General features: G+C 43.1%; 1 non-coding gene across 1 annotated transcript; it reads right to left on the minus strand.

The window, feature by feature from the left end:
• Window positions 1-19,189: 19,189 nt before the first annotated feature.
• LOC120247339 lies at window positions 19,190-19,297 on the minus strand. The gene has a single exon (XR_005532275.1). It is a non-coding gene; the product is annotated as a U6 spliceosomal RNA (small nuclear RNA).
• Window positions 19,298-27,884: the final 8,587 nt, after the last annotated feature.

The following is a 27,884-nucleotide window of genomic DNA, read 5'->3' on the forward strand; positions in this document are numbered from 1 at the left end:
TTGTAATAGTGCTGTATGGTGATAGGTGGTAAGTACACTTGTGGTGAGCATAGCATAAGGTATAAACTTGTTGAATTGCTAGGCTATGCATCTGAAACTGTGACATTATGTATCACCTGTACTTCAATTTAAAAAATTAAAGAACTTAATTTAATTAAAATATCTGACATCTGAAAAGTTTTTGATTAAAAAAAGAGAGTATGTGTATGTGTATGTATTATGAGTGGAGACTAGAAGAATGCATCCAAAAATATTAACAGTGGCTACACCTGGCTAGTGGGATTGTTCATTATTATTTTTTACTTATCCTTATTTTCTATCACAAACATTTGTAATTTTTTTAGAGTGAGTGAGTGAGAGAGAGAGCAGGGGAGAGGGGCAGAGGAAAAGAGAGAGAGAATCGCAAGCAGGCTCCACATTCAGCACGGAGCCCAATGTGGGGCCCAATCCCATGACTGTGGGACCATGACCTGAGCCAAAATCAAGAGTCAGATGCTCAATCGGCTGAGCAACCCAGGTGCCCCTATACATTTTTTTATGAAATAACTAATGACACTGACCTTATCACATGAAGTTTTCTATATAAGTCACCCTTTCAAATGGTTCCAAGCATTATGTTCTTTTGTATAATATTGCTGGCTCTCTGCAGCAATCAGTAATCAGGTCACATGGTCCCAGGTTATATGGATGCTGTTCCTGTTTCTCTACCACCACAACTGAGACGCTCCAGACTTTGCAGTGACCATTACGTGACAACAGCAGTACAGTGCCTCCCTGGTTCCCACTGTCAGGACTCATCCAGCTGCAAGCTCAGGAAAGAGGTTGTTTCTTCATTCATTCATTCGTTCATTCACTCATTCATTCACCAGTGTTTACTGGGAGAGACTCTGTCCTTGGTGCTGAGAGTAGAGCCACAAAACAGACCCACCTTGGCCCCAAAGAAAAGAGCTACATACAGAAGCCTCGTGTTTCACCCCCTAGAGAGAAGACTGCATGTTATTTCACCTTCCTGCAGACACCATTATCCTATTTCAGTTCCTTTGTGTTTCCACAGATAAATATGTCTAGATCAGCTCTTTTTTTGGATATATGAATGAGTTTTTCCCTTTTATTTCACATAGATACTATATATATAAAGCAAACTGTACACATTCCTCTCTATTTGCATCTTTCACTTAAAACCTTATCTTGAAAGGGTGCCTGGGTGGCGTCTGACTTTGACTCAGGTCATGATCTCATGGTTTGTGACTTTGAGCCCTGTATTGGGCTCTGTGCTGACAGCTCAGAGCCTGGGGCCTGCTTCGGATTCTGTGACTTCCTCTCTCTCTGCTCTTCACTCTCTCTCTCTCTCTCTCTCTCCCTCTCTCAAAAATAAATAAAAATATTAAAATAAAAATAATTTTTAAAAACATATCTTGAAGATGACATCATATCAGTAAATACTTGATTTTGCAAATGAGCAAGCGCGAATACGTTTCTAGAAGCAAAATATGCACCTGGGATTATGACAGACATTACTAAATTGTTCTCTATAAACATCCCAATTTACTCTCCCCCACTCCCAGGGCCCGCTGTCCAGTACTCTTCCTAGCCCAACATGGTATCAAACTCTTGATGGTGGCCCAGCCAATAGGTGAAAAGTGTTAGTTCAGTTTTGTTTTCATCTGTATTTTTATTGTGAGTCCAGAATATGCTTGCACAGGATTAAAAAACCATTTTGCTAAAAGCCTGTTTATTACTATGAAACACAATCTTTTTTAGAGATAAGGACTACAGATTCTCTAGGAGAAAAAAAAAAAAGTACAGTAGTGGCAGTATAAATCTGTTCTCAACCACTACTGTGAAGCAATTGACTGTGCTTTCCACCTATAACCTGAGCATTCAAAAGCCGCTTTCTGCACTACAGCAGAGAAATCACAGAGGGGACAGAAACCAACATGCAAGTGCTTGCTATACACCAGGTCCCAAGCTCTCTATACACTCTCATTTAATCCTCCTAACATTTTTAATCCATGAGGCTTGGAGAGGTTAAGTACCTGCCCAAACTCACAAAGATTATGAATGGCAGAGAAAGAACGGAAGCCAGGTCTTAACACCAGCACCCATGTTCAGCGCCTGACACCACACTGCCTTTTGCTCTGCTTGGGTGTTTGAAGTCCATGGGCCTGCATCCTGAGAGTCACATGCTAGGAGGCCTTCTTTTGACTTTCATCATGACCTTCTAAGCAGAAAAGTACTACGGTAGCACCTATCTCTGGAGCCCAAATGTAGATCTTGATAAGCTTCTCCTGAGACTGAACTGTCACTTGAGACTCAACACTGAATTAACTTGCTGAATTATTGGACATACCCAATTATTAGTACCAGGAATCATTCAGAGATTTAAATATTGCTTGGGCCACCTGGGTGGCTCAGTCGGTTAAGCATCCGACTTCAGCTCAGGTCATGATCTCTTGATTTGTGGGTTCAAGCCCCACATCGGGCTCTGTGCTGACAGCTCAGAGCCTGGAGACTGCTTCAGATTCTGTGTCTCCCTCTCCCCTACTCGTGCTCTGGCTCTCTCTCTCTCTCTCTCTCTCAAAAATAAACCCTAAAAATTTTTTAAAATATGATTTATAAGACCCCCCAAAATGGCTGATAGTTGGTCTATATGTTGCAGAACTGCGCCATTTAAAGCCAGTCAGCCCAGATGATTTCTCAAACGGCATGCTGATGGGTCACATTGGGAATGAACACAACAGAGCCCCAGAGCAGTGCCTTGAGAGAACCAAGTTTGACAACTGCCAAGTCCAAATAGAATCCCAGCCCTTGAGGTTTCCCGACTCCACATCAGAGTCCCTAACCGTGTGATGCAGAACAATGGGAGGCAGACGGCCTCTTCCTCGTACGCTGGGGAATCGCCAAAGATTAGTTCAGGCAAAGCATTCCCTTCCCACATAAGGGGTAAAGAGCCCATCAGCGGAAAAGCTGCCTTGAGAGAAAATGCATTTCAAAACATCTACAACGGGCACGTCCAAGCCGCCCGCCGGCAAGTGTGCCGCTCCCTATGGGGGACCACGCAGGGTGTGGTCTGGGGAAGACGCGCTGCTAGGCCACCGTGACGAGATAATTACGGAAATTGGGAAATAAGCGTTTAGAAACTTTTCTAGCAATTTGGCAGAGTAATTTTATGTCTGTTGAAGCTAATAATAAAAAAAAAAATTGGGGCTTGCAAAAAAAAAATTTTATTGAAGCCATTAAAACGAAGAAGTGTTTTGACATGTGACAAGTGTTCACACGACAGGGTCGCAATTACTCAGGATAAGGAAGCCCACGTTCGTTCTAGCACATAACGAAGGGTTTCCAGGGTCCCCTGTACGGGTAGGGATGCCTGGTGCGCGGCGCCCGCGTTGGGGGGTCAGTAGGCCACGTGCCACAAGTCCGCCACTGCAGCACTCTGGCCGAAGTTGAAACTAACCCAGGACTGCCGTCACACAACTGTTGCAAATGGAAGTTGGTTTAAAATGTGCAAAGTGGTGGGGGCGCCTGGGTGGCTCGGTCGGTTAAGCGTCCGCCTTTGGCTCAGGTCATGATCTCCCGGTTCATGAGTTCGAGCCCAGCATCCAGCTCTGTGCGGACAGCTCAGAGCCTGGAGCCTGCTTCGGATTCTGTCTTTCTCTCTCTCTTTGCCCCTCCCCCACTCATGCTCTGTCTCTCTGTCTCTCCCTCTCAAAAATAAACAAACCCTGAAAAAAAGCTTTAAAATGTGCAAAGTAGCTTCTTTGGAGAGAAACTTCCATTTGCCATTTCAAGAGAGGGCAGAGCTAAGACCTCTCGGAAAATAATCGAGGAGTTACGTCACATACTCCATAAATCTGTATCGAAGACATGGGGATGGCCACATTCCAGAGAGCCATCACCAATTCCCAAGGATGTGCTAAGTGAAAGAAGCCAGTGACAAAAGGATAGACATGTGTGATTCCACTCAGAGGAGGTACTTGGAGTAGGTAAATTCATACACACAGAAAGTAGAAGAGAGGTTCCCAGGGGCTGGGAGGAGAGGTAGGTGGAGACTTAATGTTTAATGGCTACAGAGTTCCTGTTTGGGATGATGAAATGGATAGTGGTGATGGCTGTATAACATCATGAAGGTACTCAATCCCACAAAATTGTACACTTAAAAATGGTTACAACTGCACCTGAAATGAATATAGCACTGTATGTTAACTGTATGGAAATTAAAAACTTGGTAAAATTTTAAAAATGGTTACAATTGTAAATGTTATGTACATTTTACCACAATAAATAAATAAGAACTTCCAATGTGCCTTCTGAGGCTCATTTAAAACAAAAACTAATAGCTTCCAATAAAGCAGCCTCCTTCTGAGGCCTGAGTGAACACCAAAAATGAATGAATGAATGAATGAATGAATGAATTAGTTCAAGTACAGAGTTCATCCCATTCGGATCCAGTTATTGCACTTGTAAACCAGAAATATACCTTCTGCTCCTGGTGAAAGACTAGAGAGTAAAGAGAACAAACAAACAAAAAACACACAAAAAAAAAACAAAAAACAAAACCCCCCACATTATTTTTTAATGTTTTTTAAAATTTATTTCTGAGAGAGTGAGACAGCGTGAGCAGGGGAGGGTCAGAGAGAGAGGGAGATACAGAATCTGAAGCAGGTTCCAGGCTCTGAGCTGGCTGTCAGCACAGAGCCTGACACGGGGCTTGAACCCATGAACCATGAGATCATGACCTGAGCCGAAGTCGGGTGCTTAACCGACTGAGCCACCCAGGCACCCCCACATGATTTAAAAATACAGTCAAGGAATCTACAAGTATTAAAACTCCCTGTGATTCTCTGTATCAATAGACACTCTTAATTTATCCCATACTATTGAAATTTTCCCCACTCCCATGCAAAATCTGTCTCCTTACTTACTGCCTGAGCTGATTCGACTAATCAGATTTACTGAGTCGACCACCAGCCTTCGTGTGTAAACCTGCAAACACTCTGATAGTTAAGAAAGGTGTCATTCCATAAGACATATTCTATTTTTCATTTATTTAAGATATATAAGAGTCTCCAAACCAGCTCTCAACAAACTCTACTCCATAAATTTTAATGGTTTTATATTCTCTCAGGACCCTTACATCCCTCTCCATCCTTCTGAATCATTATTAGACTAGATGTTCTCTACATGTCCACTCAGCAGCCTCTCCTTGTCTCTATAGGTTCTCTCTTGGCAATCCCATCCACCCTCACAGCTTTCTCACTATGAGTCTGACCCTGTCTTTCTCACTATGAGTCTGACCTATTTCTCCCCAGCTTCGGGTCTCTATGTTGACCGCGTACTGAACAACTCCACAATGGTGTCCCACAAACACTTCAATCTTGGCATGATCGAACATTTATCATCTTACCTCCCAAAGCTGATCGTCTTCCTGTGTTGAGCGTTTCTACAAATTACACCACCTCCATCCTCTCAGTGACCCAAGCATGAAACCCCCCTGGCCTTCAGTGATATCCCTCTAAGTTATCCCCTGCCTTCTGGTTTTCTTCCCCTCAACTGATCTGGCACATTGCCTGATTAGATTACTCCTCAGCCCATCTGAGGTGTCAGAAACCAGAACAGTAGTTGATCATTCTCTGCAAAGACTAGAAAGTTCCAAGGACCTCAAATCACACAAACCAGAGGTCAGTGAAAGTGCAGGTACAGGAAGCTAGAATTTTCCTGGGATTTGATCATGGGCACCCAGAAGCTGGAGATGTCCCACCAAACTGTTAAACCTAAAGACATTACCCTTAATATTTACAGGGGCAGCAGAAATTATAATATATCCTTCCAGCATTATAAGATGGAAGTCAGCACCTCTGTCAGAAAATGTTGGATGAGGAATGCCTGGGTGGTTCAGTCAGTTCAGCGTCTGACTCTTGATCTCAGCTCAGGTCTTGATCTCAGGGTTCTGAGTTCAAGTCCTGCATTGGGCTCCATGCTGGGCATCAAGCTTACTTTTTTTAAAATGCCTGATGAGCTGGAGACTTTGCAGGATAGGATGGGGGCAGCTAATCAATCTCTCATCATGTATTGAGCATCATTTATGTGCCAAGCACTGTACTAGGGAGCTAGAGACACAAAGAAGCAAGCCACACTGGAATTCCCAGTCCAAAGAAAAGACACAAAATTGTAACACAATTTTGATGATCCTGCTCCACTAGAGAGAGATGCAGGACATCCCCGAGGACAGAGAGAAGAGTCCCCAGTACTGTCGGGAGCTTGGGTACAGTGGTAGAGATTATGGAAGCCTTCACAGAGGCTGCTACCTCTGAGGTTTGAGCTGGGATTTCCAGGACAAGGAAAGATCACTGTAAAGGAGAAGAACATTCCAGGAGAAGGAACCACAAGTGCAGAGTGAGGATATGAGAGCACACGGGCTGTGAGGAAATAGCTAGTGTTATGGCATGGCCATGAAGGGCAGTGGTAGAAAATGATGCTAGAGAAACATTCAGGTCCAGAATCACACAGAATTTTGTACGGTGAGCTAACATGGACCCTTGACCTTCTCCCGGGACCAAGAAGCAATGATCACAAATCACAATTAGCCCTTAGAGTGCAAACTTACACGTATGTCATCTATCAACTCCTCTTGTTTTGTAACCGAGGAAAGGAGTTACAATGAGTAGCAGCAACTTGCCCAGGGCCTTCTGATGACCCTCGCATATTACACCTGCTCATACAATAAAAATCCCACATGCAGAGTCTCTGCCAAGAGCGCAAAGCTAACCATGTAAAATAGATTCGGTGACGTGAGGGGAGTGAGGATGCGGCAAAGCACCTGGTCCAGGGCACTCCTCTTGAAAGCAAGTCTGAAGGAAGCAATCGGCATTTGCAGAGAGAATAGATTGCACACAGACTTAATGAGGAAAAATAAACACCTTTCAAAGGCAAGCGAACACTCCCTGTGAGTCATCCCCAGCCAAATGTGCCAAACCCCAGAATGTGCTAGCAGCACTTAAGGTCCTAATATCCCAACAGCCGTAAGATAAACAATTAGCCTTAGTCATAATCAAGAACAAATGGTCAAATACAAGCACATAACCTCTAATCCGAACATTTTAAAGGGTTGCTCTGTTTTCAGCTTATATGTTTGTTGCAGCGTTAGCAAAGGGAATTCTTAGCACAATGTGAAGATTTGCTGATGCCAGGAGCTTATATTCATTAAACGGAAACCGTGGGGGTACAATCAAGCATGAACTGTGGACTTAGATAGAGCAAGATTTGAATGACAGCTCATTCACTTAGTAAATATGACTTTGAACTGATTCCTTGCCTCCGTAAATTTCTCCAAATTGCTTGGCACACTGCCAGACACAAAGTAGATGCTCAGATATTCACAGGTTCCGTTTCCACCTGTCATGCTCACGTGGGAAACTGTTTGCAAAAATAGCCGTAGTAATTCCCCTTTCTATATCCATGTCCCTTCCTGCGCTGGCTCTGGGCTCACCAAGTGGCTTGTTTTGACAAATGACATGGAGAAAATGTGACATCTGAAGCAGAAACCTGAAAAGCATGCATTGGAATTTTTCCCTCTTTTGTTCCTCTTGGGAATCTTTAAATCACCACTGCACAAATGAGCCAGGGCTAGCCTGCTGGATGATGAGAGACATGTGGCCAAATCATCTTAGTGCCCTGGCTGACACTGAGCCAACCACAAGACATGTAAGGTGGCCATCGTAGAACAGTTGGCCAGCCCATTCTGAGAATCACCCAGCCAAACCGCTAATCATAAGAAATAACAAATGCTTGTTTTAAGTCTCTCATCTTAAATTTTTTTTTTAATGTTTTATTTATTTCTAGGAGAGAGAGAGTGCGAGCAGGGGAGGGTCAGAGAGAGAGGGAGACACAGAATCTGAAGCAGGGTCCAGGCTCTGAGCTGGCAGTCAGCACAGAGCCCGACGCGGGGCTCGAACTCACGAACCGCGAGATCATGACCTAAGCGAAAGTCGGACGCTTGACCGACTAAGCCACCCAGGCGCCCCATTAAGTCTCTCATCTTAGAGTGGCTCGTTATACAGCAAAAGCTGACAGATACACTCCTTAAGTATTCAGCGCCCCCTAGATTATGGTCTCAAGCCTCTCCTTACTCACCATTGGAAATCAATACATCAACATCAAAATGATGTATCTCAAGACCGTAGCCTCAGAAAGGTCTCTCTTGCCTATGGAAATTTCATCCCTACATCTTTTAGGGGCCTCACTAAATTCACTGTATTCCCCACAAAATAAAACAAAATGTTTCCCTGGCTGCTCTGTTTCCAATATGTAAAACAAGAAGACTGCTCTCCACTATTCCCCTTTCACATCTTTTACTCCCAATCAGCCACCAGGTCCTGTCAATTCAACCTTTTAAACACCTATTGGCTCCTTCCCTCTTCCTTATTCCTATTATTTCTACCCCATGAAAATCTCTTACCTTGTTTCACCAAACTACTGCAATAACCCCTAAGCAATTTCCTGCCTTTAGATTGTTCCCCGACCAATGTCACTTCCATCCAAGCTTGCTACTCCCCAGCTGAAAGCTCTTTAACATGTCCCCATTGTGTATGGGGTGATGCCCAAATACCTTAAACTATCACATATGTCTTGCCCAAACTGGCCCCTCCACTGCCACTTCCACCTTCTGTCATATCCCAGGGCACTTCAAGCTCCCCAGAGAACCCCAGGAAGGCCTTTGCACCTGTTGTTTGCATAGACATGGCATGTCGGTCCCCCTTTTCCTCTTTTTGAATTTCTACTCATCGTTAGATCCAACTCAGAAGTCACATCTTGTGTGTAAAGCGCCCTCTCATCCTTACCCCCAAAGACATTAATCTCCTCCTCTCCATACTATCACTATGCTTTGTACATTCCCTGAATGTTGCTATTATCACACTATATTATAGTGAACTGTTAATAGTTCTGTCTTCCCCAACATCTCCAAACTTTTCTATGACCCTCCTTATGGCAGCATGGGGAACAGGACTTAGTATACAATGAGCATCTCCTAGGGCACCTGGTTGGCTCAGTCATTTGAGCTCCTGACTCTTGATTTTGGCTCAGGTCATGATTTTAGTGTTGTGGGATCAAGCCCCATACTAGTTGCCACAATGAGCATGGAGCCTCCTTAAGATTCTCTCTTTCTTTCTCTCTCTCTCTCTCTCTTTCCCTCTGCCTCTACCCCACTTACATGCACTCCCTCTCTCTCTAAAATATAAATAGGGGCACCTGGGTGGCTCAGTCGGTTAAGTGTCTGACTTCTGCTCAGGTCATGATCTCACAGTTCATGAGTTCAAGCCCCACATCAGGCTCTGTGCCAACAGTTCAGAGCCTGGAGCCTGTTTTGGATTCTGTCTCTCTCTCTCTCTCTCTCTCTCTCTGTCCCTCGCTGGCTCTCTCAAAAACAAATAAACTTAAAAAAATTTTTAATATAAATAAATAAAAGCATTTCCCCCAAAGTTCATCTTATGAATGAAATTTTAACACCCTTCCTTTTCCCTTAGAAGATGTTAGCTTCATGGGTCTGTCATTAATAACTTCCAAATGTAAATATGCTCATTTTACAAAATTTTGAACAAAATTGCCAACACAAAAATAAAATTTATAAGATCTTCAGATTTAAGGGGCGCCTGGGTGGCTTAGTCGGTTAAGCGTCTGACTTTCGCTTGGGTCATGATCTCGTGGTTTGTGGGTTCGGGCCTCGCATCGGGCTCTGTGCTGACTGCCAGCTCAGAGCCTGGAGCCTGTTTCAGTCTGTGACTCCCTCTCTCTCTGACCCTCCCCTGCTCACGCTGTCTCTCTCTCTCTCCTAGAAATAAATTAAAAAAAAAATTTATAAGATCTTCAGATTTAAGATTGCTTTTTGGAGTGTATCCCTTTTGCTATTAGTAGTTCTCTGTGAGTTAGATGATGTAACCTGGTTCTGGAAGGCCATGGACAGCTCTGGCCCAAAGGAAGGCGTTCTAAGGATCAGGACTTTGATGACTTTTACAGAAATCTTACATTCTGATCAAAGAGAGGAATAAGAGATATGAAGGCAAGCAATAGATTCCAGGGTAGGAAACTTCCATAAAATTCGGGAGGCACCGTATGAAATACGTCAAATCCTTTCTCCACTAGGGCACTATCCTGGTGCCAGCATAGGCATCCTATTCCAAAGGGTTGAAGTCGAGGCTACGCTGCCGCATACTTCCTCTACCTGCTAGCAAGGTTTAGGCAGTCCCTTTTCGTGTCTGTAAAATGAAGGATTTGAACCAAATTTACTTCAAAATCCTCTTAAGTTCCGTAATTCTATGGGTCTGAGTCGATGGCTATGAACCCTAAGCCTGCCTATGTATCCATGTCACGTGGGAAGCGTTGTAAATCCACAGTCTCCCAGGCTCTCTTCCCAGAGACTGTGATTCCACCGATTTGGAGAGAAGTCTGGAAATTTTGTAGTTTTTGAAAATCCCAACAGGTGATTCTGATACAAAGCCCCATTTCAGAGCTGGGCCACCATACAGAAACTTCACCTGTCTACCAACTACGGAACAATGTTTTCCAATGGGAATATAGCTCTAATTTCATAATAATGGTTAAAGGAAATGTAGGATCCACTTTACATAAAGTTACCTTAGGGGCACTTTCCTGGAACACATACATCTATTGCTCAAATATGGAAATTACCTGTAGAGTTTTGTATTTCAGTATCTGTATTATCACCATTTAAGCATGTGATTTGGTATAATCTTGGGTGAAACACTTTCCCTATAAACGTGTCTAAGGCTTTTTTTTTTCATGTAAATTGGTGGAAAAATAATTATTTCATGTATAAATATTTATAGCCACTGCCCAGGAATATACCTACACTGCAGAGTAAGATAAATGTCTGTGGCAGGATAAAAATGTACCGTCTAGGGGCACCTGCATGGCTCAGTCAGTTAAGCATCCGACTTCAGCTCAGGTCATGATCTCACGGTTCCTAAGTTCCAGCCCCAGGTCGGGCTCTGTACTGACAGCTTGGAGCCTGGAGCTTGCCTCAGATTCTGTGTCTCCCTCTCTCTCTGTCCCTCCCCCACTCACACTCTGTCTCTCTCTCTCAAAAATAAATGAACATTAGAAAGGTTTTTTTTAACGTACCATCTACACATAGATAGACACTGGTTTGCCCACCCACCTTCAGTGTTATTCTTACCAGCAGGACCTATCCAGTTCCAGGCAATGAATCATCATGAATCTAAGTTAATTGTGGACAATCCTATTTCCCTTGGCAAGATACTAATTTTGTCAGCCCCTTTGCAGCTAGGGATAGCCTGTGATCTAGCACCGGACACTGAGATTGGAAAGCCAGTCTGCTGATGGGCTTCTGGGAAATATGGTTTTTCCCTCCTTGTTAAAGGGAGGATCCTTTTTGTCACCTGGATCTGAGCTTCCCTTCCTGAATGTAAAGGGCTACATCATGGTGACCATGTGGTATTAAGTGCAAGGCCCAAATGCCCATAACCAGAGATGACATAGTGGAAAATGAGGAAGAGCCTAAGATCTTAATGGCATTAGGGAGCCGCTGTTCCAACCACAGAACAGCAGACCTCTTATTACGCGAGATAAGTAAGGATCTTTATTGTTAAAACCATTGTGAGCCTTGCTTCTATTACCTGCAGTCAAAATACCCCCTGACTAAATCAATTTCTGGTTAGGATTAAGTATAATCTGCAGGAGGCAACTAGGCATACTTGGGGTCAGAGTTTCATGCAATAGAGTGGGGAAAATACCCCCAAGGAAATAGCTGCTCAAAGGATATGCAGAAGACAGGCGGAAGGGAGTGGAGGCATCAACAGCTTTCCTGGAGAAGGTCTGAAACTACAAGGAAGAAATAAAGAAGTTTCAAGTTTATCATTAGACATTCTAGTAGGGGTGTCTTCACAAGGGAAATCGATAAGATTTGTTTCCCAAAAATCTGAGTCAAAACATTACAGGAGTCACCGAAACCTTCCTCACACATTCGACTACTTTTATTGCTCACTCCCTGTCTTGAGCGCTCTGCCTGTGATCCTGTGTCTTGCCCAATGGCATCACCCAAGAGGACCCTTTCATTTCAGGTAATGTGAAGTCATTCTGGCACTGGCTCTGGTTCTTGGTCACTGGAGCCTGGGCCCCTTTGACTCCAGTGGAGGTCACTGCGAGCAAGCTTATCAGGTCCCCCTGGATTCTGAAAGCTATGTTAGCATAAGATTCTCACATCTGGAACTGGTTTCTGGAAAACATCAAGAAATGCAACACACACTGTATCTCCTCTCTCTCTCTCTCTGGTTCTCATTCTCTCTGTAACATAGAAATTAAAAAGAACCTCTTGGTGTATAGCACATTGGCACATCAAAGTCCCCCAAGGAAAATATTTGAATTTCTTCCATCTCTTTTCCTCTCCCGTTCTTTATGCCTCTCAATGAGAAGAAAGGTAGAGCTTACACTTTATGTCAACACAAAAGGCCTCCGTTTGTGTGCATTACTTATTAAAGTATTCAGCGATTCAATGTCAAGGTATGTATTATACATACTTTTTTTTCTAGGCCATTATCAGCTTTCTTACAACACTATTATTCTTCAGCCCAGCTAATGCTTCTGTCAAAGATTTAGCAACAAGCATGGAAAATGTCAAACAGTGGGGAAGAAACCTAGCTGTTTCCACAACTGCACAAAGAGCCCAAGTTGTCTTTTATGGAAAAGCAGCATAATTCTGCTCTGAACACCAACGGATGTTTTATCAGGGGACAGAGTAGCGGGGTAGTTTATTTGTTTTCCTCTGCACACCTGAGTCCATTTCCTCTGAATACATTGCCTTTCTTCTCTTGCCAATTTACTTAATAAAATAGGGACTATGTTGTTATCATTTTGCCCTCTTCCCAGGAGGTATCTGGCTTGGAACGTGACAGAAATCAGCCAAGGGAGTCAGTCCTGTTCTGTCTGCAGAGCAGTGTGATAAGATTTAAGGAGCACTAAAAGGCTCCTCTGGAGAAAAATATTTCCCCAACCTGCTTACCAGGGTGCCTGAAATTACAACCCTTCTGCTTTTAAGGCACTGAGAGCCTCCATTAAAATGCAAATATGTGAGGTGAGTTATTTTATCAAACTATCACATCTTAGCTTGAATTAGTTTATGGCTTAATTCAAAATCCTGAAGTGATGGGACACGGGGCTGTTAAGTTTGAATGTGAGCAAAGATGATACAAAGGTTTTGGGTTTAAAATGTGTTGCTAAGAAGCAGGCCCGGATAGCAGGCCCAAGTGAGAAAACAGAATATAGTCCGATGGCCCCAGAAATGAGGTCCAGAGTTAATTCAGAAGGGCCTGTCTTCTCAACAATCCTGGCTGAGCAAAAGCTAAGTGGCTGGTCCATGTGGTTGAGAAGTTGTCATCCTCACACTTCAAAGATAAATTCAAGGAAGTGTCAATAGGCATATGAGTTCCTTCCTCCCCCAACTGGAAGTGGTGTCCTCGGTTGGATTTATTTACCATTTCTTCCCCTCCTAAATATGCTCAGGACTCTCACCCACTCCCTCCCCACAAGTTTTAGAGGCTGCAGAGAGCCTGTGGTGGACACTACCAATATTCTCCAATATCTCCATTTCTCTCCCTTCCCACCCCCTTCAACTTGGTCATGGCCATATGACTGACTTGGGCCAATGAAATATAAACAAAACTGGTATGTGTTACTTCCAGGCAGAAGGGTGTAAGAAGTGGCTCATGATTCTCCATGCACCCTTCTTCTGCCATGATGAGCTCTGAAGCATGGTGAACTTGAGTGAAGACGCAACAAGGGTAAAAGCCACAAATGGTGAACACAGAGAACAGTTATCTGGAAACGTGCTTAGCCTTATAGATGCCCTAACTGAGCAAGAATAAGCTTCTGTTGCGTTAGATCTTTGACGTCTTGGTGCTTTTACTTCAGCATAACCTAGTCTGCCCTGACTGATCCTTGCCCTGTTGATTACACCTCAGGAAATATCATCAGTCCCCCCCGCTCCTTATTACCATCCAATTCTCATTCAACAAATATTTATTGAGCACAATAATAGTGCTCAGCAACTGTGCCAGATGATAGTATAAGTAAAGGGATTTAATAGTAATAGTAAAGACAAAGTCCTTGGGCTCAAGGAGGTTACATTCCAGTCAAGGGAGAAAGATTATAAGTAAGTTTATCTGTTAGGAATAGGTTTTGTGGAGTATAGCAGAAAACCCAAATGATACCAACGTAAGCAAATTATATGTGCAGTTTCTCTCACACAAATAAGTCTGGAGGTTGGCACTCCAAGGCGCAGAGGGTGGCTCTGTAGTGTCATCAGGGACCCAGAAGCTTCCTATCCTTCTGATTCATCATCCTTAGCACCTGGCTATCACCTTCCAGAGCATCCGGTATTCCAAAATGGCTACCATGGCTCCATTAGTTTTACCCTCATTCTAGTAGGAAGACAGAGAAAAGAAGAACAGCAAGAGGAGGCGTCTCCCAACTGAACCAGCTCCAGGTAGAGAGCTTTCCCTGAAGCTCTAGTTCACAAGTACGACTTACAACTTATTGGCTACTCCTACCTTCGAGGGAGGCTGGTAGGAAAATATAATCCCAGCTGGACATATTTTTTTTGCCACAAAGAAACAAGGTTCAGGGCGCCTGGGTGATTCAGTCAGTTGAGTGTCTGACTCTGGATTTTGGCTCAGGTCATGATCTCACAGTTCATGAGATCAAGCCCCATGTCTGGCTCAGCACTGACAGTGCGGAGCCTACTTGGGATTCTCTCTTTCCTGCTCTCCCTTTTTTTCTCTCTCTGCTCCTCCCCCATTCTCTCTCAATAAATACATAAACTTAAAAAAAAAAAGAAAAGAAAACAAGGCTCTGTTAGTAGAGAGTAACTATTGAGTAGGCATTCAACAGTCTCTGTCATAATAGACAAACAAACAAGGCTTAAATTGGTGATAGATACTTTGAAGGGGAAAAAAATGTGATCAAAAAAAGAAATGAAAACAGTATAGCTTTACCCAGGAAGGGGAGAAGGCCTGCACTGGAGTGATGAGGAAAAGTCCTTCATGGAGAGAGCTGGAGAAGGGAACCCCAGGCAGAGGGAACAAGGAATGACAGTGGCTGCTGGAGCACCAAGGGAGAGAACCCCCCAGTCAGTGGAGCAGAGTGAGCAAGGGGGATGTGGCTGCAGATGAGGGCAGAGAGGCAAGGAGAATCCAGGTCATGAAGGACCTTGCAAATTTCATCCCAAGTGTGGTGGGAGATAACCAGGGGCTGAGGGACAAGCAAAAAGTGACACTAGCTGAGTCTTCCTTAATCCTATCATTCTGGGTGCTAAGTCTTGAAAATTGGTTTGCCCAGGAAGGAGATCATCTCAGACATCCCGGACATGTAGCAGGATGGATAGGCAGTGCTAAAAATGCCAGTGCAATCAGCAAGCGTGCAGTTTGGTTAAACCCCACTGGCCTTGATGGGTAACTTTTTCCTCCAGAGTTTAGCTGCTCATCTGTAGGCTTAGAGGCCTTTTCCAGAACTGGAGTATGATTGACTGGGAACAAGGGGAGGCTGGGAAGGAAGTTTCACTGAAGTAGGGGGCACTGGACTCCCAGCAGGATACAAAGGGAAGTGATGGAAGACACTCCCACCCTAGTGTCAGCCACTTTTTGTTTCCCACGTGCAGCTAATGCCTGGCTTCCGCCAGCTAGGGGTACATAGCTGGACAATCTGCCCACCATTGGGTGACCCATACCTCCTGGGCCTCATCTCTCACATCACCCTTGGCCTCATACTCTGCTGCCCATTGGTTGGTCCTGACCCACCTCACCCAACCCAAGTATTGGGGTCTCAAGTATCTCAGAAGAAAAAGCAAACCTGACTTATAGAGTCCAATGGTTAAGCATAAGGGCTGAAGGTAGACTGTGGGTTCAAATCAAGCTCCTTTACACACAGCTGTGTCACTGTGAAAACTTACTCAACTTCTTCATGCCTCAATGTCTTTATCTGTAAAGTGAGACTATTGATAAAATCTACCTTGGGGCACTTGGCTCAGACAATGAAGCGTCTGGCTCTTGATTTTGGTTCAGGTCATCATCTCACGGTTCATGAGTTCAAGCCCTGAGTCAGGTTCTGTGTTGACAGCATGGAGCCTGCTTGGGATTCTCTCTCTCTCTCTCTCTCTCTCTGTTTCTCTCTTGTTCTCTCAAAATAATTAATAAACTTCAAAATATATAAGGCCTACCTCCTAGGCCCTTGTGAAATTCAGACGACTTAATGAAAAGCACTGGGAAGAGTACATAGCACCCAGTAAAGCTCCCACTTAAAGTTATTTGATGTTATTATTTATCATTTTGCAGCACGACTCAGATTGAATCTCACTCCCTCCTGAAAACCCATCCCCACCCCGGCCTCCATTTATCCACTTTCCCCAGCTCATCCTGCATTTGCTATTCACAACACGTAGTCTGCATCTTACAACATGCTGTCCTGTTCTCTAATTGTTGGTATCACTCAATTTGGCATTTGAACCCACGCTAATTACTGTATGCTAATATATAAAATTACACCCTGTCCTAATTCTTCATGTGCGGAGTGCCTTAGTTCTTCTCTCGGATTCTTGGAGGAGATCCCTGTAAGCCAATCGTACCCTCTTCCAGCAACTTCATGGTAAACGGAGCAGTGCTAGGCCAGCTGCAGATGTCTTAAGTACTGGGGTACTGACAGAGGGCTTTCCATCTGGAGAACTCCAGTAATCCAGTGCATTGAGGAGCTGAACAGGAGTGGAGGAATACTTCAGGACTGGAACTGACATCTAAACCTCTGGTTAAGCCGACCATTCTCTGGGCAAGGCCTAGGCGATCCTAAGGAGAATACTGTCTTGCCTTATCTTCTTAAAGGCCTCCAAATGCCTCAAGAAGTAGTCTGACTTAGTTAAGATGAAAAACTACAACCTTAGGGGTGCCTGGGTGGCTCCACTGGTTAAGCGTCGGACTCTTAATGTCAGCTCAGGTCATGATCTCCCAGTTCCCAGGTGATGGCGGATGCTGGTCTGGGCACCCACTTTGAGAATAGCTGCCTTCCAGAATCAGAAAGAAGCATGGGCACAGAAGCAGGACTATGAAACTTCCTGGCCCTCTTTGGGGAGAGAAAGTAGATTAGCATGATTAGACCCAAGGTGGCAAAAGATAGCAGTGGGGAAAGGAGGCAGGAACTGTTCCCACCACGAAGGCACGTGAGCAGATCTTGTCCACGTGGAGGCGCTTTGCAAGTTCATGGCCTTGGGTGACACGATCAGCTTGTAGTTCCAAAACTATCATTCTGGCATCGGTGTACAGAATGTACTAGAACAGCGGGAGACTAGACAAGGGAGAAGGGTCATTAGAAGACAGCAGACAATAACTTGGCCAGAGGTGGTGCAGCTGCAGTGTGGGAGGAGGAAAAAATAGGGGTCTTGGGGCACAGAGCTGAGCAGATGGGCAGAGGCCTATACGGGATGAGAGGGAGCAGGACGGACTAAAAACTACTCCAGGCTGGTCCTCTGATGCAGAGATGGAGGAAATTCTATTGACGGACAAAGGAACGCAGGGGACAGAAGAGATCTGGGGAGAAGAGAACGTCATCAATTCCATTTACAAGGCCGCTGTGGCATCCATCCATGGTGCCCATTAGGCAGCTAGAAATCCAGGTGTGGGGCTGAACAAAGAAGCCAGAAATACAGATGGGGGCCTGGGCACTTCTGTACGCAGGTCTGGGTTCGATCCAGGCTGTGATAGGATGGCCGGAGCAGGGAGGGGGGTATTGATTGAGGAAAGAGCCAGTACAGAAACTTGACTTCCCTTTTTAAAATGGGCTTGGTGATGGAAAGTGAGAAGAGAGACTGTGAGAAGAAGGAAGGGGTATAAAAGCTACAGCCTGGCAGGACTTAACAAAGGTTCTACAGCAGCCTGGTGCCAGCAACACCATCTCTCCAGCATCACAAAGTCTTCTGACTGCACCACGTTGAAAGGAAAATGTTGGTGCTAATCACTGTCTGTTCTCAGGTCCATTGGCTGTCCTTCCCCGTTCAGCCCAAATGCTGCCAGTTATACTTCCCAGGCTCCTTTGCTCTGTGGCTTCTGGTTAATTTCTGCCAAGGAGAGGCACTGGCAAGAGGCTGGAGGAAAGAGAGCCTTCCTCCTCTGCCCTCCTCCTCACCTCTGCCCTCTGTGGCTTCTCATCAGACCTGTGCTTAGAGTTCCCACTAGACACCCAACACCTCACAAGGACTTCCTGAATGAATTTCCCTCTATTGAACTGGCTGGTGAGGGCTCCGTAGCCCTGGCTGGTCGCTGCTTGATAAACGTATCATGCTAATACATCACTTCCTCTCCCCCTAACTTGTTTCAGTCTTCAAAATCCCATTCAGGCCAGGATTATCCAAGTTGATATTAACAAAGGCTTCCATTTAAAAGTTGAGGGGAAACATAATTTTAAAAGAAGCAGTGAGTGAAGATAAAGCTAAAATAAATAAATTGTAAAACATAGAGCGGGAGAATGATAAAATAGTTTAAATGCTGTTTTCTTGATAAGACTATAAAAATAAACACACTCTGACAAATATAACCAAGGGAGTGTTTTTAATTAGAAATGAAGAAGGAGATAGAACAAAAATATAGAAAATAGGTTTTTTTCCTCCAAATCCAATGAGGATGTTGTAGGCTAATACATGGAAATCTTCAATGAAATGAATAATTTCTAGAAAAATATAGATTACTAAAAATAACTCAAGAAGTATAAATCTAAACAGAATAATAAACGAGGAAGAAATTGAGGAAATTATCTGATAACAACCTAAAAAATGTAGTTGGTCCCAGCATTTCCACAAGAACAATTTTCATACTTTTAAGAAACAGATAATTCCAATGTTATATAAAACACCCAGAGTGTGAAAAGAGATAAGGGTACCTTTATGTCCATTAGGCAAGCATGATCTTCTTTCTAAAGCCTGATAAAGGTAAAACACACAAAACGAAAATTATAGTCACATATCACAGTGAATATGAATAAGAAAAACTTAAATAAAACCCTCCCCTCTAAAAAGGAACTTGTTTTACTGTACTGCTTCAGATCTTTAGAGGCGAGATAAGTTCTAGGGTGTTTTTTTTTTCTTGTAACAGCTTTACTGAGATATATTTCTTACACCATAAAAAATGTGAAACACCTTACAAATGTGTGTGTCATCCTGGCACAAGGGGCCAGGCTAATCTTCTCTGTACCCTTCCAATCTTAGCATATGTGCTGCGAACGCCAGCACAAGGGATAATAACTTTATAAGTTAAGTTGGAAGAAATTACAAAGGATGGACAGCTTGTACATTGTGAAAATAAATAACCATTTGGCAAGGCTAGAACTAACATGGAAGGAAAAATATCATCCGAGGAAAGCTTCACAGCAAATACAGAAAGGGTTCATTTCTCTGTTACATAAAGAGTTTATGTATATTGACACCAAAAACTTAAATCCCTAATGTGTAAACTGGCAAAGAACTGAAGAAGACAATTCATGAAAACAGAGATGCTATTAGTAAACAAGCATGTGGGGAAATGTTCAACTTCGTTCATAATCTTATTTATTTTTTAATGTTTTTTAAAAAATTTATTTCTGGGGAGGGGGACAGCGTGAGCAGGGGAGGGTCAGAGAGAGAGGGAGATGCAGAATCTGAAGTAGGCTCCAGGCTCTGAGCTGTTAGCACAGAGATCGACGCGGGGCTCAAACCCACTAACCGTGAGATCATGACCTGAGCCGAAGTCGGACGCTTAGCCGACTAAGCCACCCAGGTGCCCCGGCTTCGCTCATAATCGAAGAAATGCCCACCCAAATAATGTTGCAGCATCTTACTCACAGGGATTTTAGAAGTCCCCTTGCACACTGTGGTAGCAATATGAATTGGGGTCATCTCTCAGCAATGCATATCATGAACCTTCCTAAAATTCCATAATATATCCCTTTCTCCTAAGGGATTCATAAAGAATATAAAACATAAAGGTAGATGAGATATTCATGGCAATGTCACTCTGGCCAACTAAAATAAATAAGTAAATAAAAGATGATCTAAATCCAACAACAGAATTATTAAGGAAGGGTTGTACTTAACTGTTTTTAACTATAATGAAAATCACAGTTTACCAGCTACTCTCAGATACATTAGTTCTTTCATCCTGAACAGTCTCAGGAAGTAGGTACGAATTAATGAAGTAAGAATCAGAGAAAATAAGTGATTTGCCCCCAATCATGCCATCAGTGGCTTTAGAACAACCGCTACAAAATCCCATGTTCTTTTGATGTTAAAGGGTGTTTATGAGTCTCTGCTCTGAGCCTCGGTTTCCTCATCTATAAAGGAGGGATGATACAAATACCTACAGAGTGATCACTTTAAATGAAGCTCTTAGTAGCACACAGCCAGGACTTGATTATTAAGAATAATGATAATACAGGGGCACCTGCTTGGCTGAGTCAGTTAAACATGCAACTCCTGATTGCAACTCAGGACACGATCTCACGGGTTCCTGAGATGGAGCCACACACCCGGCTCTATGCTGACAGGGTGGAGCCTGCTTGGGATTCTCTCTCTCTCCCTCTGTCTCTGCCCTCCCCTGCTCACGTGTGCTCTCTCTCTCTCTCTCTCTCTCAAGATAAATAAATAAACTTAAAAAAAAGAATACTGATAATAAAAAATTGTACCAATTCAATATGATTACAGCAGCGTAAACACAGCAAGCACCCAAAGCCCAGATGGAATAAAGAATAATGAAAATGGGGGCAGCGGCAGCAAGGCAAGCGTATAAAAAAGCACTTTTCTTTTTGAGTTATTTTGTTTTTAGTACGACAAATAGAAATCTGGAGGGAAACACAATTAGAAGATACAAAATCTCCTAATATGAACTGGCAAGTTGAGGGGAGCCTAGTGTCAAATCTGGGATCACTGCATCTACAACATTTGAAATACTAAACCCGGCACATGCGCCCCTGGGAGATGCCATGTGGTATGTGGGGACCGCTCGCAGATGCCCTGTTTCACCTGCCCAAGGGACCAAGGAGGCATGTATTGGCCTCAATAATATATTAATGCTAGTGACTGTCTTCCTTAAAGATGAACTTTTTTTTTCTTAAAAAAGAGACTCAGAAGCATCTCAAGAAAATTGCCAGGTAGTTAGGAATGGATGCAAGTCCACTCCTAATGAACAGCAGCATCCCAGGGGAGCGGCGTGACAGTGAGGAAGGTCATCTTCAGAACCCTGCAGAATGTTGTTACTTCTCCCTTTGGTCATGTGACCAGAATCTACCCTCAATGAGCAAGATAGACTTAGCCAGTATCAACTTCCGGTTTTAAACCTGCCAAGAGGAGTAATTCCAACTGCTGGAGAGACAGATGTCAGAGTAATGAGGGAACGAGCTAGAGGCTTTCCTTGGCTTTTCCTCCCCAAAGTCAGCAGGGCCTGAAAAACTCCAGCCACTACAAAGGCATACATGGAAAGTCACTTTGCCGTCAGTTCCTGCATTGTCACAGGCTTGTGAAGGACAAATGGGATTAGGTGTAGCTGAGGGATAGAAATGGAATCCATCCAGGCTGTGGTTTTGAGCTTGATTCGTGAACAACTGTCTACATGAGTCAGAACTTATGTGGCTAGTGGATGAGCTCCAAAAAAAGAAGTGACAAGTTCAGCAAAGGATATAAATTAAGAAGAGAAATGTCAGGGGATGACCCAGAACCTGGCATGACCAGAGGCTGAATCACACTGAGCTCAAACTCCTATATCCATGTACCTACTCCACTGGGATATCAAAGTGGCATCTCAAATTTAATATGTGAAACACCAAGCTCCCAGTCTGTGTCCTCACCTGCTCTGCCAATAGCCTTTCCATCTCAGGTAGGAGCAACGCCATCCAAATGGGCCCTCAGACTCTTCTTTCTCTCACATCTCATATTCATTCCATCAGAAAATCCCACCCAAGGGCTCGTTCTACAAGATATATCCCAATTCCTCCCCTTCTCATCACCACAACTACCACCATAGCGGTCTAAACCATCATCGTCCCTTGTCTATCTTCTTGTTAGGCTCTTAACTAGTCTCCCCACTTCCACCTTTGGACCCCACTCACTCTGTTCTCAACACAGCAGCCAGAGGGACCCTATGAAAACCAAAGCAGCATGACACCTTAAAACAAAACAAATCCATCAACTAATAAATTGTATTTTGCCAAAACTAAGATCTACCCTTCAGAAGACATTATTGAAGGGCACCTGGGTAGCTCAGTTGGTTGAGGGTCCAACTCTTTATTTTGACTTGGGTCATGATCCCAGGGTCCTGCAATCAAGCCATGCATCAGGCTCCATGCTGAGTGGAGAGCCTGACTGGGATTCTCTCTCTCCCTCTACCCTTCTCCCCAACTCATGTGCTCTCTCTAAAACAACAACAACATATTGTTGAAATAAAATTTAAAAAAACAAGCCACAGGTCAGGAGAAAATATTTGCAAAGCATATATCTGAGAAAAGGACCTAAATCCAGAATATGTAAAGAACTCTCAAAGTTCAAAAATAAGAAAATAACACAATTTAAAAACTGGGCAAATGATTTGAACAGACACTTTATCAAAAAAGATATCTGGATGGCAAATAAATACATGGAAAAGTGCTCAACATGAATAGCCACTAGATTATGCATATTACAACTACAATAAAATACTACTACCCAACTATTAGAAATAGCTAAAATTAGGGGACTCCCGGGTGGCTCAGTTGGTTGGGTGGCTGACTTCGGCTCAGGTCATGATCTCACAGCTCGTGAGTTTGAGACCCGCATTGGGCTCTGTGCTGACAGCTCAGAGCCTGGATCCTACTTCAGATTCTGTGTCTCCCTGTCTCTCTTACCCTCCCCTGCTCACATTCTGTCTCTCAAAAATAAATAAACATTAAAAAAAGGAAGAACTAAAATGAAAATAACTGATCATGCCATATGTTGGCAAGGATGTGGAGCCACCAGCTCTCTCAAACTGGTACAGGAATGTAAAATGGTACAATCACATTGGAAAAGCATTTGATGAGTTCTTTAAAAGTTAAACCTATATCCACCATCTGATCTAACCATTACACTCTTGGGTACTTACCCTAGAGAATGGAAAGCAGATGCCCACACAAAGACTTGTACAGGAATGTTCAGAGCAGCTTCATTTTTTTTTAAGAGAGAGAGCATGCACAAGTTGAGGAGAGGGGCAGAGGGAAAGAGAGAATTCATATCTGGCACAGAGCCCGACATGGGGCTCGATCCCATGTCCTTGGGATCATGACTCCAGCAGAAATTAAGAGTCGGATGCTCAACCAACTGAGCTACCCAGGCATCCCAGAGCAGCTTCATTTTTAATACTCAAAAACTGAAAATGATCCAAATCTCCAGAGAAACTGGATAAACAAATGGTGGTATGCCCATACAATGGAATAATACTCAAGCATAAAAAGAAATGAGCTATTGACACCACATGGATGAACCTTAAAATAATTATGCTATGGGAAGGAGATCAGACAAAAGAAGAGTACGTACTATATAATTCCATTTATATAAAATTCTACAAAAACAGTCTATACTGACAGAAAGCAGATCAGTGGCTACTTAGAGACAAGTGACAGGGAAGGAGAAGAGGAGCAAAAGGAAGAAATCACAAAGAAGCATGAAAATATTTTGGGGAGTACTGGATACATTGTCTGTCTTGATTTCTGTGATGGTTTCACAGATTACATCTATCTCTTTATGTATCTATCTACATACATATACATATATACAAATAGATTATACATAAAATAATATTATATAAATTATATATTATATATTTATATGTGATAGAGATTATATTATATTATATATTATTATAGATCATACATAATATATACAGATTATATATTATATAAAATTTTATATATGATTATATGTATGCAGATTTTATATACTTCTCTATGTAAATATATTTATACAAGCACACACATGCCAGAAGTTATCAAATTGCCACAGACAACAAAAGTAAAAGTAAAAAAATGAGACTACATTAAAAGTACAAAAATGTCTGTGCATTAAAGGATCTAATCCAATCAACAGAGTGAAAAGGCAATCTATAGAATTAGAGAAATATCCATACATCTGATACAGGATTAATATCCAGAATATATAAAGAACTTCTACAATGCAACTTTAAATACACACACATACATACACACATACACACACACAAATAAGCTGGTTAAAAATTGGGCAAAGGACTTGAATAGCCTTTTTTTCCAAAAAGGTATACAAATGGCCAGCAAGCACATGAAAAAGGTGTCTGACATCACTGATCATTAGGGAAATACAGATCAGAACCACAATGGGATACCACCTCATACCCACGAGGATAGCTACTATTAAAAAAATGTAGAAAATAGCAAGTGTGTTTAAGGATGTGGAGAAGTGAGAACATGTGTGCACTGTTGGTAGGAATGTATTATGTTGCAGCTACTATGGAAAAGAGTGCAGTGATTCCTAAAAACATTAAAATTAAAATTACCATATGACCCAGCAATTCCATGTCGGCGTTTATACCCAAAAGAACTGAAAGCAGGGTCTCTAAGAGATATTTGTACACCCATGTTCATAGCAGCACTGATGCTAACACTTAAATCAGGGAAGCAATGCAAGTGTCCATTGACAGATGACTGGATACATAAAATATATACAAATAATGGAATGTTATTCATCTAAAAGCTGGAAATTCTGACACATGCCACAACATGAATGAACCTTAAGGACATTATGCTAAGTGAAATAAGACAATCACAAAAAGATAATGTATGATTCCACCCGTAGGAGACACCTAGAGTAGTCAAGTTCATCAGCAAAAAGCAGAACGGTGGTTGTGGGCAGTTGGGGGAGGGGCACATGGAGAGTCCTTATTTAATGGGTATAGAGTTCTAGTTTGGCAGGATATTGGTTGTACAACATGAATGGTCTCAACCCTAATGAACTATACATGTAAAAGTGGTTAAGATGGTAACTTTTATTGTATTTTACCGTAATTAAACATATTTTAAATTATCAAATTGTGCACTTCAAATATGTGTAGTTTACGTCACTTTTATCTCAATAATGCTGTTGTCAATTTTTTTTCATTTTATTTTAAAAAACTAAATAGGATCGTATCCTTTCTCTGCTCCAAGCCTTCCATGGGCTTCCCATCCCGTTCGGGAAAAAAGCCCAAGGTATTGGAATGGGCCCTAGATGATCTGGCCCTGAAACCAACATGCCCTCACCTCCACCTCTCCCCCTCCAGCTACCTCACTTTCCTGTTGTTTCTCAAACTCACAGGTGCACTTTCTGGGCATTTACAGGTCCTTCCTGCTTTGTCCAGGATGCTTTCCCCCAGGTAAAGTCATGGCTCAGTTCTTTCAAGTCTTTATTCAAATGCCCCCCTCTCTGTGGGGTCTTCCCCAACATGGCATTTACAACTATAATGCTTCCCCATTCCATAGGTATCCATCCCCCTTTTCTGAGTTATTTTTCTAAATAACATTATTTCTATGATCATTGCTTAATGTACCACGTTTTACTTACAAATAAGTATTATTTTACTTATTTATTTTACCCACAAGCACTACATTCAGAGAGACAGGGACCTGTTGTGGTTTTATTCATTGATCACATTCCCCCACAACTGTCCAGTGCCTGGCACATAGTAGATGCTTGATAAATTTGTTGAATACATGAATGAGTGAGTGAATACAGAAATGAAGGAAAGAAGGAACATTATATGACCTTGACAACCAGGTCTAAGGATCCTTTATGTAGGCACTCGCCCCACTCTATATAGCGGGACATCTGTCAAGCTTTATGATTTAAAAAGTGCTTTGTTAGGGCCCCTGGGTGGCCCAATCAGTTAAGTGTCTGACTTGGTTCAGGTCATGATTTTGGAGCGCCGCACTGGGCTCTGTGCTAACAGCTCAGAACCTGGAGCCTGGTTTGGATTCTTTCTCTCCCCCTCTCTCTCTCTCTCTCTGCCTCTCTCTCTCTCAAAACTAAATAAATATTAAGTAAGTAAGTAGGTAAATAAATAAATAGCGCTTTGCACACACTCAATCCTTTCTCACCCTCACAGCAGTGCTCTGATATGAGGTCATTATCCTTGTCTTTCTTACATAGAAGTGAAAGCTCAAAAAGGCTAACTTGTTGAAGATCAAGGGACCACAAACGGCAGAGCCAGCATTTAAGCCAAGAATTTGCCACCAGCCCAGACTCCATGCTGCCACCCTAAGCATGTGCATTTTTTCAACTTTCATAGCCTTTCATTTCACTCATCATGGCATTGCTGACAGATTTTAACAGTTCAGTGGTTAACCCTTGTGCTGTAAATTTCTATTTGTCACACCCAAAACTCGATATTTTAGAAGGCTACCCTTCTGGATTTTAAATGGAAATTGATGACATCGTGTGCAGGAGTACAGGAGCTGCAGACCCTCTCTGGAATCCCTCCCTCTACCTTGAGGCAAAAATAGAAAAGTCAGAAGCACCAAGGCTGTGGGCCTTCCCCACTCCAGCACGGAACTGAGCTGGCCTACCCCGGCGTCACCAGGCCCAGGCACCCCCACACTTAGAAGGTCAGAGGCTTGGTTTGACAGCCAAGGCGTACAAAGAGAGGAGACCAGCTGGAGACACCCATTTGTGGAGAGCACTCTCCCCTCGTGGCTCAAGGTGGCCTGATGTCTCTGAGCATCCAGAAAAGAACACAAACAAACAGATTTTTATGAGGTCTGTAACCCAATTGACAAAGGTGAGCTCTCCCAGCCTGGAAATGTCCCTGCTCTGAACCAGTTGCCTTGCCAACAAGCCGCATGTTTCCACTCTGCAGAATCCAATTTCTGAGCAATGTGACAGTGACAGGTCTGGAGACATGATACACAATTCCAAGGTGACTTCGAACACCTGCTGAATAGCTAAGAACACCGTAGGCCCCTGGAAGTACTTAGCAACAAGGGACAAATGCTGGGCAGATGCCACTCGTGCCAGATTTGTGCGACAGCCCCGCCTACCCCACTCCACCTCGCTCCAACAGCTTGCAAGTAACAGATAAACCAAGGTTAAGCCAAGTTCTTTATCACCATCATTATAAGCGTCGCAGACACTTACATGGGATTCACTCTTTAAATATATTAAGTGATTTAATCTTCATGACAATCCTATGAGGGAGGTATTATTTGTATCTAATGAGAAAATAGAGATAGACATTAAAAGGGTAGGTAATTTACCCTAATTCATAGAGCCGGGGTTCAAGCCTAGTCAGTCCTCCTCCAGAGCCCATCCCCTTGAAGACTCTGTGGCACATCATTCTCCAATATTCCTTAAATGGTAAAGCTGACAGATTGTCCTAGTTATCATTGCTGTGTAACAAAGCACCCTAATACTTCATAAAGCAAAACACCCATTTTATTACAATCAGGGACAGTGTGGGCCAGGAATCTGGACAGGACACAGTATGGACAGCTTGGCGCTGTCCACAAGGCCTATCTCGGGCATCAGCTCGAAAGATTCAAAGCCAAGAGTAACTCAACAGCTGAGGATTGTACCATTGGAAGGCATCTTCACATGTCTGGCAGTTGATACTAAAGACCCACTGTCACCTCAGATGGGTGTGTCTGCTGGAGCACCTATGTGAAGTCTCTGTGTGTGGTCTGGGCTTCCCCCCTGCAAGGTAGATGGGTTCCAGAACAACTGTCCCCAGTGGTAGAAAATAGGTCTGCCAGCCTCTTAAGACCAAGACCCAAAAAGTGGCACAATGTCACTTCCACCATATTCTATTGGTCAGGAAGTCACAGAGTCCAGATTC

This window comes from Hyaena hyaena, unplaced genomic scaffold (assembly GCF_003009895.1).
Source record: "Hyaena hyaena isolate Hyena2069 unplaced genomic scaffold, ASM300989v1 scaffold_513, whole genome shotgun sequence".
NCBI lineage: Eukaryota > Metazoa > Chordata > Mammalia > Carnivora > Hyaenidae > Hyaena > Hyaena hyaena.